At 37.4% G+C, this 10,651-nt stretch overlaps 1 non-coding gene across 1 annotated transcript; it reads left to right on the plus strand.

Moving 5' to 3' along the window:
- The first annotated feature begins 9,616 nt into the window (after positions 1–9,616).
- LOC138094180 (U1 spliceosomal RNA) lies at positions 9,617–9,782 on the plus strand. The gene has a single exon (XR_011146216.1). It is a non-coding gene; the product is annotated as a U1 spliceosomal RNA (small nuclear RNA).
- Positions 9,783–10,651: the final 869 nt, after the last annotated feature.

A 10,651-nucleotide genomic window follows, 5' to 3' on the forward strand; every position in this document is an offset into this window, starting at 1 on the left:
GTAACCAATGGTTCTAGAAACCCTACAGTTAGAAACCTACACAAGGAAATACGTGTTGACCCAGAAGATGGGTGTAGGCTTGGAGTTCTAGGCAAAAGCAAGTACAAACTCTGTTTGATTCTACAGGTTCCTTATAAATAAAAGCCCAGAAGGCAAGTGCACAATCCAACAACAACAAAAAACCAGTCAAACAAAAATCTTTCATATAAGAGAGTTACAGCCATGCCAAGCCAGTTGACTAGAACCTCAGAAATTTAGGTCATAAAGCAAACTGGTAGATATTATGAAGATATGCTTCAAATTAAAAACATAATATAAAATCAAGTTATAAGAATAAAAGACAGATTTTTATAATAGGAATATTTGAAAAGAATTAAATATAAGTTTCAGAAATTAAAAATTGTCATTTAAACATTTAACACATTAAGCAATTGATTACAAACAGGCGAACAAAAATTATTAACCTGGAAGCTAGATGATAACTAATGCCAGCTGAGTGCTTACCAAGCCTACAAATGCTAAAGAGGTACTTGCTAGACTAGGATTTTTGTTGTTTGTTATTAATTTTATTGTTATTTTTGTAAGTATACTCAGTATATTCTTGCTGGCTGGAATTTGGTAGTGGCAAGCAGACTGGCTCTGTGAGCTGTGCTCTTAACCCCTCTGCCCTTGAGGAAAATGTCTGGAATTTGGCATAGAGTCATAACTATGAAAAGGATTGCGAGATGTGGAGAATGAAATTTAAAAACCTAATATGTGACTCGAATCACTCTTCCCCGACACTCTTGTGAGACACACACACTCCTGAATTTCTGGCTTCTTTACTGCCTACTGCATGTCATTCCCTTATGCTGGCTTCTGCTCAGGGCTCTGTCTCTGAGCTTAGCAGTGCGATACCCAGGGCCCATTCTGCAGACTTTTTTCTTCCCTGGATTATGCACATGATGATCTCATACAGCCTCAGCTGCAAACACCTCCAGGCTGTTAATTCCCAATTTCTATCTTATGTATACATATAAAATGTACACAACTGACTGAGCAGTACCCCAAATTAATATGTCCAGAACAGATACGATTTCCCACCCCCACCCCCAGTCTAGCTCTAAAAGTGTTTCTCATCTTAGTTCTTGCCATTTCTTTAAGTCATTTCTTCTCTTTCTCTAATAGTTAGGATTTCCCTAGTGGCTGTTACAGTACAGAGTTTGCCAGGAACGCAGGAGATGTGGTTTCAATCCCTGGGTTGGAAAGATTTATGGAGAAAGGAATGACTACTCACTCCAATATTCTCGCCTGGAGAATTCCATGGACAGTGGAGCCTATTGGGCCATACAGTCTATGGGATTGCAAAAGAGTCAGACACTACCGAGTGACTAACACTAACCCATCAAAACACCCTCTTGGCCTAAGGGTGAAACACTGCTTACTACCTACACCATTAACCTACATGATTCTCCTGGATAACTGAAACAGTCTCCTAACTGATCCCCTTCAGTCTATTCTGAAATATTGAAGCCTGTATGATCCTATTTAAATGTCAGTCAAATGATGTTGCATGTTTGCTCGAAGTTCTCTAATGGCTTCCTAATTGACTCTGAGAAATAAAAGTGTGTAAGGTGGTAAATATCAGGCTGTCATCAACAGTGTTTCCACTCTTCTCCTTTTTCACTGTGCTACAGTCACACAGGTCTCCTCTTATAATCTAAGCAAGCTCCTACCTCAGCCTGTTTGCACTGGTTCTCTCTCTGCATGGAACATTCTTCCCATGGATGCCCACACAGCATTTTGCTTTACCTCCTTTTGCATTCTGTTCACCCGCCTATTACCTTTCCTCAGCACTGTAAGCGACTTATCATTTTCTCTACCTGCTTTTTGTTTATTTAAAAATTTTCTCCTTAGTACTCACTACTGTACATAAAACAAACAAACAAAAAGTTTGTCAATTGAAAAAAAATTGACATTTTTTCAATTTTTTATTTTGTCTCTGTCTCCTGGAAGGTAAACTCTATGTCACTGTTGAGTCGCCAATACCTTGAAGAAGAAGAGGTCCTGAAGATCTTGAAGCCACGACTAGGCTGCATGAGCAGGTAGTTTGCACTCCCAGTGCATGTACCTACCCCTGTTTTATTGCCTGGTCTTTCTCAAACCTTATCAATGGCTTCGTGGAAAGTTCCCATGACTGGGTAATGAAGAAAATGATTACACCTATCCTCTAGATGGTGATATGTGATATGATATCTCCAAACTAAAATGGAAGTCTGTAGCATTAAAATCTTTGTTCCATGGTTAGTGGGAAGAGAAATCTTTGCAGTGGGTAGAATTTGGGCCAGTGTGCCTGACTGTCCACTCTGTCTGTACTGATCTGTACTTATTTGTGGATCACAAATGGTGATTGAGTGGTGAGGAACTTATATGAAATGTTTAGTGAATTGGAATAAAAGGCTGCAAGCCCCTGAAACTCTGAGCTCTTCAGGTCTATCAAATTCTTCTCTCCAATAGGCAGTCCTGACTAAAATTTGTGTGCAATTCTGGGCGGACGTAGGAAGGAATTGGGAACCTGCTTCCAACCATGTTGATTCTTTTATCGTAATCCTTTGCATGGCTTCTGCTAGTTCAATAATAACAACAACCATCTTGAACCCACCTGAAGTTTTCCTTCTCATAGCCTTTGTAATCTAGTTGGCCCTCACAGGCGTGGCATCACTTGTTTTATGTGCTGTGTGTTGGAAGTATTTCAGAACTAAAATTTAGGTATTTATAAACAGAAATCCTATATTTCAAAAGTGGTATAGTGGTCCAAAGTAGGTAGTTTCTAGACAAAATGGTTAAGAGTTTTTTCACTCTAGTTTATATTTTATAAATCTTCCAGACCTCTAGCATCTTTTGCTTTAATGTTTTTTAATTGACCACAACCCCACTATGACGTCTTATCCAGATTTTCCCACCCTTCTATGACTTTTCTTTTTATAACTCTTATTCCTGATATCTGACATATATAACATATGTGGCTCTTATCCCTAATATTTAACATTTCCTCAAGTTTTCACAATTACACCCTCATGAATATATAGAAGGTTCCTATTCCTTTTAATCCTAGGGGTTACAAAAGAGGATGCTGTTGATTCTAATATATTTGTTCTCTGTCAAATTCTTTTTTTTCCTAAAATGAGGAATTTCTTTTTACCAGAAAGATTAACTTTGGTCAACGGAAAGCCAAAAGTATTTATAATTTTTGTCTTTCCTCTTTTTATTTTCCCCCTCTTTTCCAACTCCTTCCTGCCCTCACAATTCTATCTTCCTATTTTTTTTAATCACAAGGAAAAGTTTCTCTTACTTTGAAAGATTTTTGTGAAGTTAACAATTAATTATATTACTTAGTTTTTTGTATACAACATAATTATGTCTTGCTTAGACATTCAGAGCCTCTGATTTTTCATAGTCTTATTTCTTTTTATACTGACTGTGGAGGATTTTGACTACATTGTTGCTCAACAGTGTTAAATTTCAAGACAACAAGCATAGACAGATCATAAAATTTAAAAAATTAGCTTATTTGAGTATTAAAATTTAAATAAAACCATAAGTAAAAGGCAAGATAATTTTGATATTTAAAATATGGCAAGTTAATTAATAAGATTCAACCAATAATGAGAGCTGCATGTTGACAGTTCCTGTTGAAATATAAGTATTTGTGTTCCAATTGCAACTGTGGATTTTTTTAAAGTGACACTTTTATATTTTTAAAAAGTTTGTATTATCCAGATAAATAGGTAAATTTTAATTTATTAGCCATATTTCTCCAGGATTTTACTGTTTCAGGTATCCTTGCAAATCCATATATTAAACAGGACTTCACTTTTAAAGTATTTCAAACCACAGAAAGAGTATTATATTATGTAAATTAATTTCATTTTTTTCTTTTTTGGAAGAGCAGAATATATTTCTGCAATTGAAATACTCACTCTAACTTTTTTAAAAATGTCCTAATTAAAAAAAAAAAAAAGCAAAATATGGAAGGGTGTTGAACCTCACTTTCCAACTAGATATTTGAGCTGTTTTGAAAGATAAGAACTGGTTGGTTATAAATATTTATATGGTTAGACCTAGTATTCCAAAAGATAATTATGAAGAATAACTTATGAAAAATGGCCATTCCAATGATTTTACTGCTGTTTTTAGATGACATGTAAAACTTAGTTGTGCAGCCAATTAGGTGCTATCTCTCTGTTCCTAGTCCCTCCATTTGTGATAACTATCTGTATTTTAATAATCAAAGTTCAAGATAGGTTCTGGGTTCAAGATGGTGACATAGCAGAATTCTTGACTCCTCCTGCCATGAACACACCAAATCCGTAAGTATATAACAGTTTCCTCAGAAAAAACTTAAAAACTGGCTGAGCAACTCCTATACATCAGGCAAATGAAAACAAACAAATAAAAAAAGCACACACTGAAGTGGGTAAGGGAAGCTGGAACACAATCTCACCATGAATTGCCCACCCCAAGTGCTGAGACCTACAATCAAGAGGGCACTTAAAACCTGGAGGTTCTCCTTAAGGAATAAAGGGTTTGAACCATACAGAGGGTGATCCAAATTTTAAGACCTGCACATAAAAGATAAGATTCCAAAACATCTAGCTTTGAAATCAATGAGACTCATATCCGTGAAAGCAACAATGCCATGCTGAAGTGAGAAATGCTTCGTAAAGGGCTCGTGTACACTCACCCATCTCAGGGCTCTGTGCAGAGGCAGTCAATCTAGAGATGTCCAGTTTAGGTGAAAGAGGTTCATTTGCGAATCCTAGAGTTTCACCCTGAGAAGCAGATTTAGTGCATATCTAGGGACCTGCTACCTGGCAGGCACCATCTTTCACTCTCCCTCTGTCTCATTCCAGCAAGGGGGCACTATCTGGCCCCTCTACCCCTCAACAGTGGGTGCCATTTATATGCTTTACCTCTGCCTTGCTCCAGCCTGTGGATTCCACCTTCTTTTTTTCTTCACTTTCCTCCCTGTGGGTGTTATCTATACACTCTTCCTCTGCCTTGCTCCACCCAGGGGTTGCCATGTCCAGGTACCCTCTGCGCCACAGTCTTAGCACCATTATCTCCCAGATGGGAGCTTTTATGTGTCTCTGGTTCTTATATCAGGTGTGCCAGGTTTTAGGGTTGCCACTCAGAGGCCAGGGTGGCTAGTGATTCTAGGTCCCATGATAGTGGAGCAATCAGAGGGACAATTCTTGGCAGACTGCCTGCCAGAGCACTGCACAGAGAGAGAAGAAACATACCCTCTGTCTTTCTGTGAAAGGAGTCTATTTGCTTGTGCAGGAACATTGATATGGGGGCCAGCCTTCTAGTTTGGCACATCTAGAGCCCTATGGTGGCACTCTCAGGTAAAGGAGGTTGTTGAGTGAAATCTCAGTACTCTGCTTCTGCCTTACTGCAGATCACTGGTATCATCCAGAAAGAAAAGGATATCCCTTTCTCTGACACCCCAGTTACTGTCTGTGGGTAGAGGATATCTGTATATCACCTGGCTCTGGTGGCCAGTGGGTCTTATGTTCGTGGTTCCCACTGGACCGTAACCAATGGAGAAAGAAAAATTCAAATGGTTACTATCCACATGGCACAGCAAAAGGCAACAGACCCAGGAGTTTAGTCACTCTTAGCTTATCATCATAGTTATAGTCTGAGAAACAGATTCTAATTGAACATACATGTAAGGGCCAACTCTAATCCTCTCCAGGGACCTTGAAGATAGTGGATGCTATCTTTGCATTCTCTAACTGCCAAGTTCCAGAGCAGCTGTACCTCCCAGAGGGGAGCTCTTACAGTCTCTGATGCCCTGGCTTCTGTGGCTGCCAACCAAGGGCTGCCATGCAATCATCTGTCTCTGGTGGCCAGGGGAGCTTGTGTCCTGAGTCCCATGGGTCTATAATAATCAGAGAGACAGTGCTTGACAGGCTACATTCTCTGTGACACTATACAAACAGCAGACTGAAACACACCCGAAGTCTTTCTGTGCTTATTTGGAGTTTCAGCCTGAGACACAGGCTTCTGGTGTGGGACACATCTAGTGATCTACGGAGCTACTATCAGTAACGTGGAATAGTGGATGCTACCTTTGCACTTTCCTTCCACTCTGCTACAGCTCACAGGTATCCCTGGGAGGGAACTCATACACATACCTGGAGCCCCCTTCTCATCACTGCTACTAACCAGGCAGCACCCTGAACTGCATGGCTCTGGTGGTGATGCCTGTGCTTGCAGTCCCTTAGGTCTGCATAGCTTAGTAGTGGCTGCCTGGCTGCCAATCATACTGAATCTAGGTGCTTGATGAGATGCTCCCCTCTGGGACAGTGACAAGTCTTGCATAACTTCAACTACTGGAAGTCATTTAAGATAAAATAGACTGCATTGATAATCATACAAGTTTGAGAGAAAAAAGTGAGGGCATGATAGAACAATAAGATCCATCTCCTACTCAAAACCACTCTTTCAAGACTGGCAGAGGCAGCTATTTTATCTAATGCATGAAGATCAATGTAGAAAGTAAAAAAGAAATGAATGAAACAGAGATAAGTTAATACCCCATAAAGAGTTCAACAGAATGGGCAACTAATTAATGGTCAAATAATGGTTCAACTAACTCTAGAAAAGAACAGATGACCACAGTGAGATCATCAGCAGAGAGACAGACAATATAAGAAAATACCATATAGACATCACAGAACTGAAGAATATAATAAATAAACTGAAAAATGTACTAGAGAGGTTCAATAGCACACCAGACAAAGCAGAAATAAGGATCAATGAATTTAAAGACAGGACACCAGATTTCACTTCAAGCAGCTAAAATGAAAAAAAGAAGAATGAAAAAGCACAGATAAAGGAAATTGTGTAACAATATCAGATGGATTAATAGTCACATTAAAAGGGTGAATATTCATAGGAAAAGACAGAAAGAGAGTGGCAGACAGAAAGAAAGAAAATTTCTTGAAAAATTATTTCAAGAAATAATAGCTGGCAACTTCCCTAACATGGGGAAGGAAATAAACATTCAGATAAAGAAAGGACAGAGAGTTCCAAATAAAGTTAACTCAAGAACCCACATGAAGACATATTAGAATTAAAATGTCAAACTTATGAGGATAATTTAAAAGTAGCAAGAGAAAAGACAACTTGCTATATACAAAGGAACACCCATAAGGTTATAAATTTAGTTTGCAGCAGGAATTTTGTGGGCCAGAGGTATGGCACAATAAATTCTAAGTGTTGGAAAAAAAAAAATTCCAACCAAGAGTACTATACCTGGCAAAGTTGCCATTCGGAATTAAGGCAAGATAAAGACTTTTCCAGACAAGCAAAAAGGAAAGGAATTTTTCACCACTAAACTTGCCTTACAAGAAATGTTAAAGGAACTTCTTTAAGTTAAAAAGAAGACACAAGTTAGTATCAGAAAAACATACACAAGTATGAATATCCCTGGTAAAGGTAACAGATTAATCATGTATAAAGCTAGAATGAATATGAAAAAGGTAAAGTGGTAAAAATAACTTACAATAATATGCTAAGGGATTATACATGACAAAATATGTAAATTATGATGTCACAAACATAAAATATAGGTGGGAGAAGGAGGCTCAGAATGTGTTCAAACCTAAGGTATCAAGTTAAAATTGACTGTCATAAATACACATATTATTGGAAAGTCTCATGGTAACCATAAAGTAAAAACCAGTAGTAGATACTCACAAATAAAGAAGAGGGAATCTAAGCATACCCAAAAAGAAAGTCATCAAACCACAAAGGAAGTGAGCAAGAGAAGGAATAGAGAGGAACTAAAAAACAGCCAGAAAGCAATGAACAAAAAGGCCAAAAGTACACATCAATAAATAATGACTTCCAATGTTAACGGACTAAACTCTCCAGTCAAAATATGTAGAATGATTGACTGGGCAAGAAAATTAGACCCACCTATACGCTGCCTACAAGAGACTCACTTCAGTTGTAAGGGCACACACAGGCTAGAAGTAGAGGGACAGAAAGATATAAAATCCCATGGACGGAGGAGCCTGGTAGGCTGCAGTCCATGGGGTTGCGAAGAGTTGGACACGACTGAGTGACTTCACTTTGACTTTTCACTTTCCTGCATTGGAGAAGGAAATGGCAACCCACTCCAGTATTCTTGCCTAGAGAATCCCAGGGACGGGGGAGCCTGGTGGGCTGCCATCTATGGGGTCGCACAGAGTCGGACACGACTGAAGCGACTTAGAAGCAGCAGCAGCATGCTACCTGACCTGCATCTGTGGATGGATCATCCAGATAGAGTAACAATAAGGAAACATCAACCTTAAATGACACATTAGAACAGATGCATTTAACAGATATGTAATAACATTCCATCTGAAAGCAATGGAATATACATTTTTCTCAAGTGCTTATGGAAAGTCCCTCACAATATATCATATAAGGCAATAAAACAAATCTTAACAAATTTAAGAAGATTGAAATCTTAACAAAAATCACTTAGAAAATCCCAGAAAAGTACAAAAAAAAATTAATGAGGTGATATTACACTTAATACCACAGACATACAAAGGATCAAAAAAGACTAGTATGAATAATTATATACCAACAAAATGGACAACCTAAAATAAATGGGTAAATCCATAGAAACATAAAACCTACCAACTGAAACATGAAGAAACAAAATCTGAACAGAAAGTTCACTGTGCATGTTGAATCAGATCCAAAAACCTCCCAATAAACAAAGTCAGGGCATGACTGCCTCACTTGTAAATTTTACCAAACATTCTAATAAGATTTAATATCTATACTTCTCAAATTCTTGCAAAAATAGAAAAGGAAGAAACCCTTCCAAACTCTTACAAGGCCAGCATTATCATAATGCCAAGTCAGACAAGAATGCCAACAAGAAAAAAAAAAACAAAAAACATACAGGCCAGTATCCCTGATGAATGCACATGCAAGAATCCTGGACAACAATTAGTGAAGCAAATTCAGTAATACATTAAAAGGATTGTTCACCATGATCAAATGGGATTCGTTCCAGGAATGCAAGGGTGGCTCAACAAAGGCAAACCAATCAATGTGATACACTACATTAACAGAATGAAGGATACAATTATACAATCATCTTAATAGTTGAAGAAAAAGCACTTGACAAAATTCAACACTGATTTTATGATAAATCTATGAACAAAGTATAGAGGAAATGTACCACAATAAAATATAGGCCATTAATGACAAGATTACAGTTAATATCATATCCAACAATAAAAAGTTAAAAGCTTTTCCTCTGAGATCAAGAATAAGTGCCTACTCTTGCCACTTGTCCTCAACATCATATTGGAATGCCTAATTAGATAAATTAGGCAAGAAAAAGAAATAAAGGGCATCCAAATTGGAAAGGAAGAAGCCACATAGTCTCTATCTACTGGTGACATATTACTATAGCAAATACTTTAGACTCCACTAAAACTGTCAGAACTAACACACAAAGTCAGTAAAGTTGCAAGATTCAAAACTACACAAAAGTGATTGCATTATCCTACACTAATAAGTTATTATCAGAATGTGAAATCAAGAAAACAATGCCATACTTACCTGGCAGGGGTGATACCATGATCATGAAGGTGGTTTTCTCAGGGCAAGGCTCATCTATTGTACTCCAGATATGCTGGCCCCTGTGATTTCTCCAAATGTGGGAAACTGGACTGCATAATTTGTTGTAGTGGAGGGGACTGCATTGGTGTTTTCCTGTGAAAGAAAAAAAAAAAAAAAAAAGAAAATAATCCTATTACAATTGCATCAAAAAGAATAAAATATACAGAATTAAAGTTAACCAAGGAAGTGAAAGATCTCTACACTGACAACTATAAGATATTGATAAAGGAAAATTGAAGAATACACAAATAAATGGAAAGATATTCCAGGTTTATGGATGGGAAAAATTAACATGTTAAATTGTCCATACCACTCAAAACGATCTACAGGTTCAAAGCAATTTCTATAAAAATTCCAATAGCATTTTTCACAGAAATGAAATAAATAATCCTAAAATTTATAGGGAATCACAAGAGATTGCAAAGAAGCCAAAGCAAACCTGAGGGGGTAGGGGGGGAAACAAAGCTGGAAGCATTACACTCCCTGATTTCAAACTACATAACAAAGATAATTATCAGAACAATCACATTTGCATCAAATTTTAAAATTCATTTTAATTTTTCCCCAATCTGATAAGCAAAAATTTCTCAGTATATCTTAATTTGCATTTTAAAATAACTAAAAAATAAAACAACTAATAAAATTTAGGGAGAAAAAGTATACTACTGTCTTCAAAACAGATATATATATATCAATATAATGTAGTAGAGCCCAGAAGTAAATTAAGTGCCTATACATGCATGGATTTATTATAAATTTGCTAAGTCATGTCCGACTCTTTGCAACCCCATGGACTATAGCCCACCAGGCTCCTCTGACCATGGAATTTTCCAGCAAGAATAGTGGACTGTGTTGCCATTTCCTTCTCTAGGAACCAAGAATACACAATGGGGAAAGGATAATCTCATCAAAAAATGGTGACAGGAAAACTGGATAGTCATATGAAAAAGAATGAATCTGGACTACT

Source organism: Capricornis sumatraensis, chromosome 17 (genome assembly GCF_032405125.1).
Source record: "Capricornis sumatraensis isolate serow.1 chromosome 17, serow.2, whole genome shotgun sequence".
Lineage (NCBI taxonomy): Eukaryota > Metazoa > Chordata > Mammalia > Artiodactyla > Bovidae > Capricornis > Capricornis sumatraensis.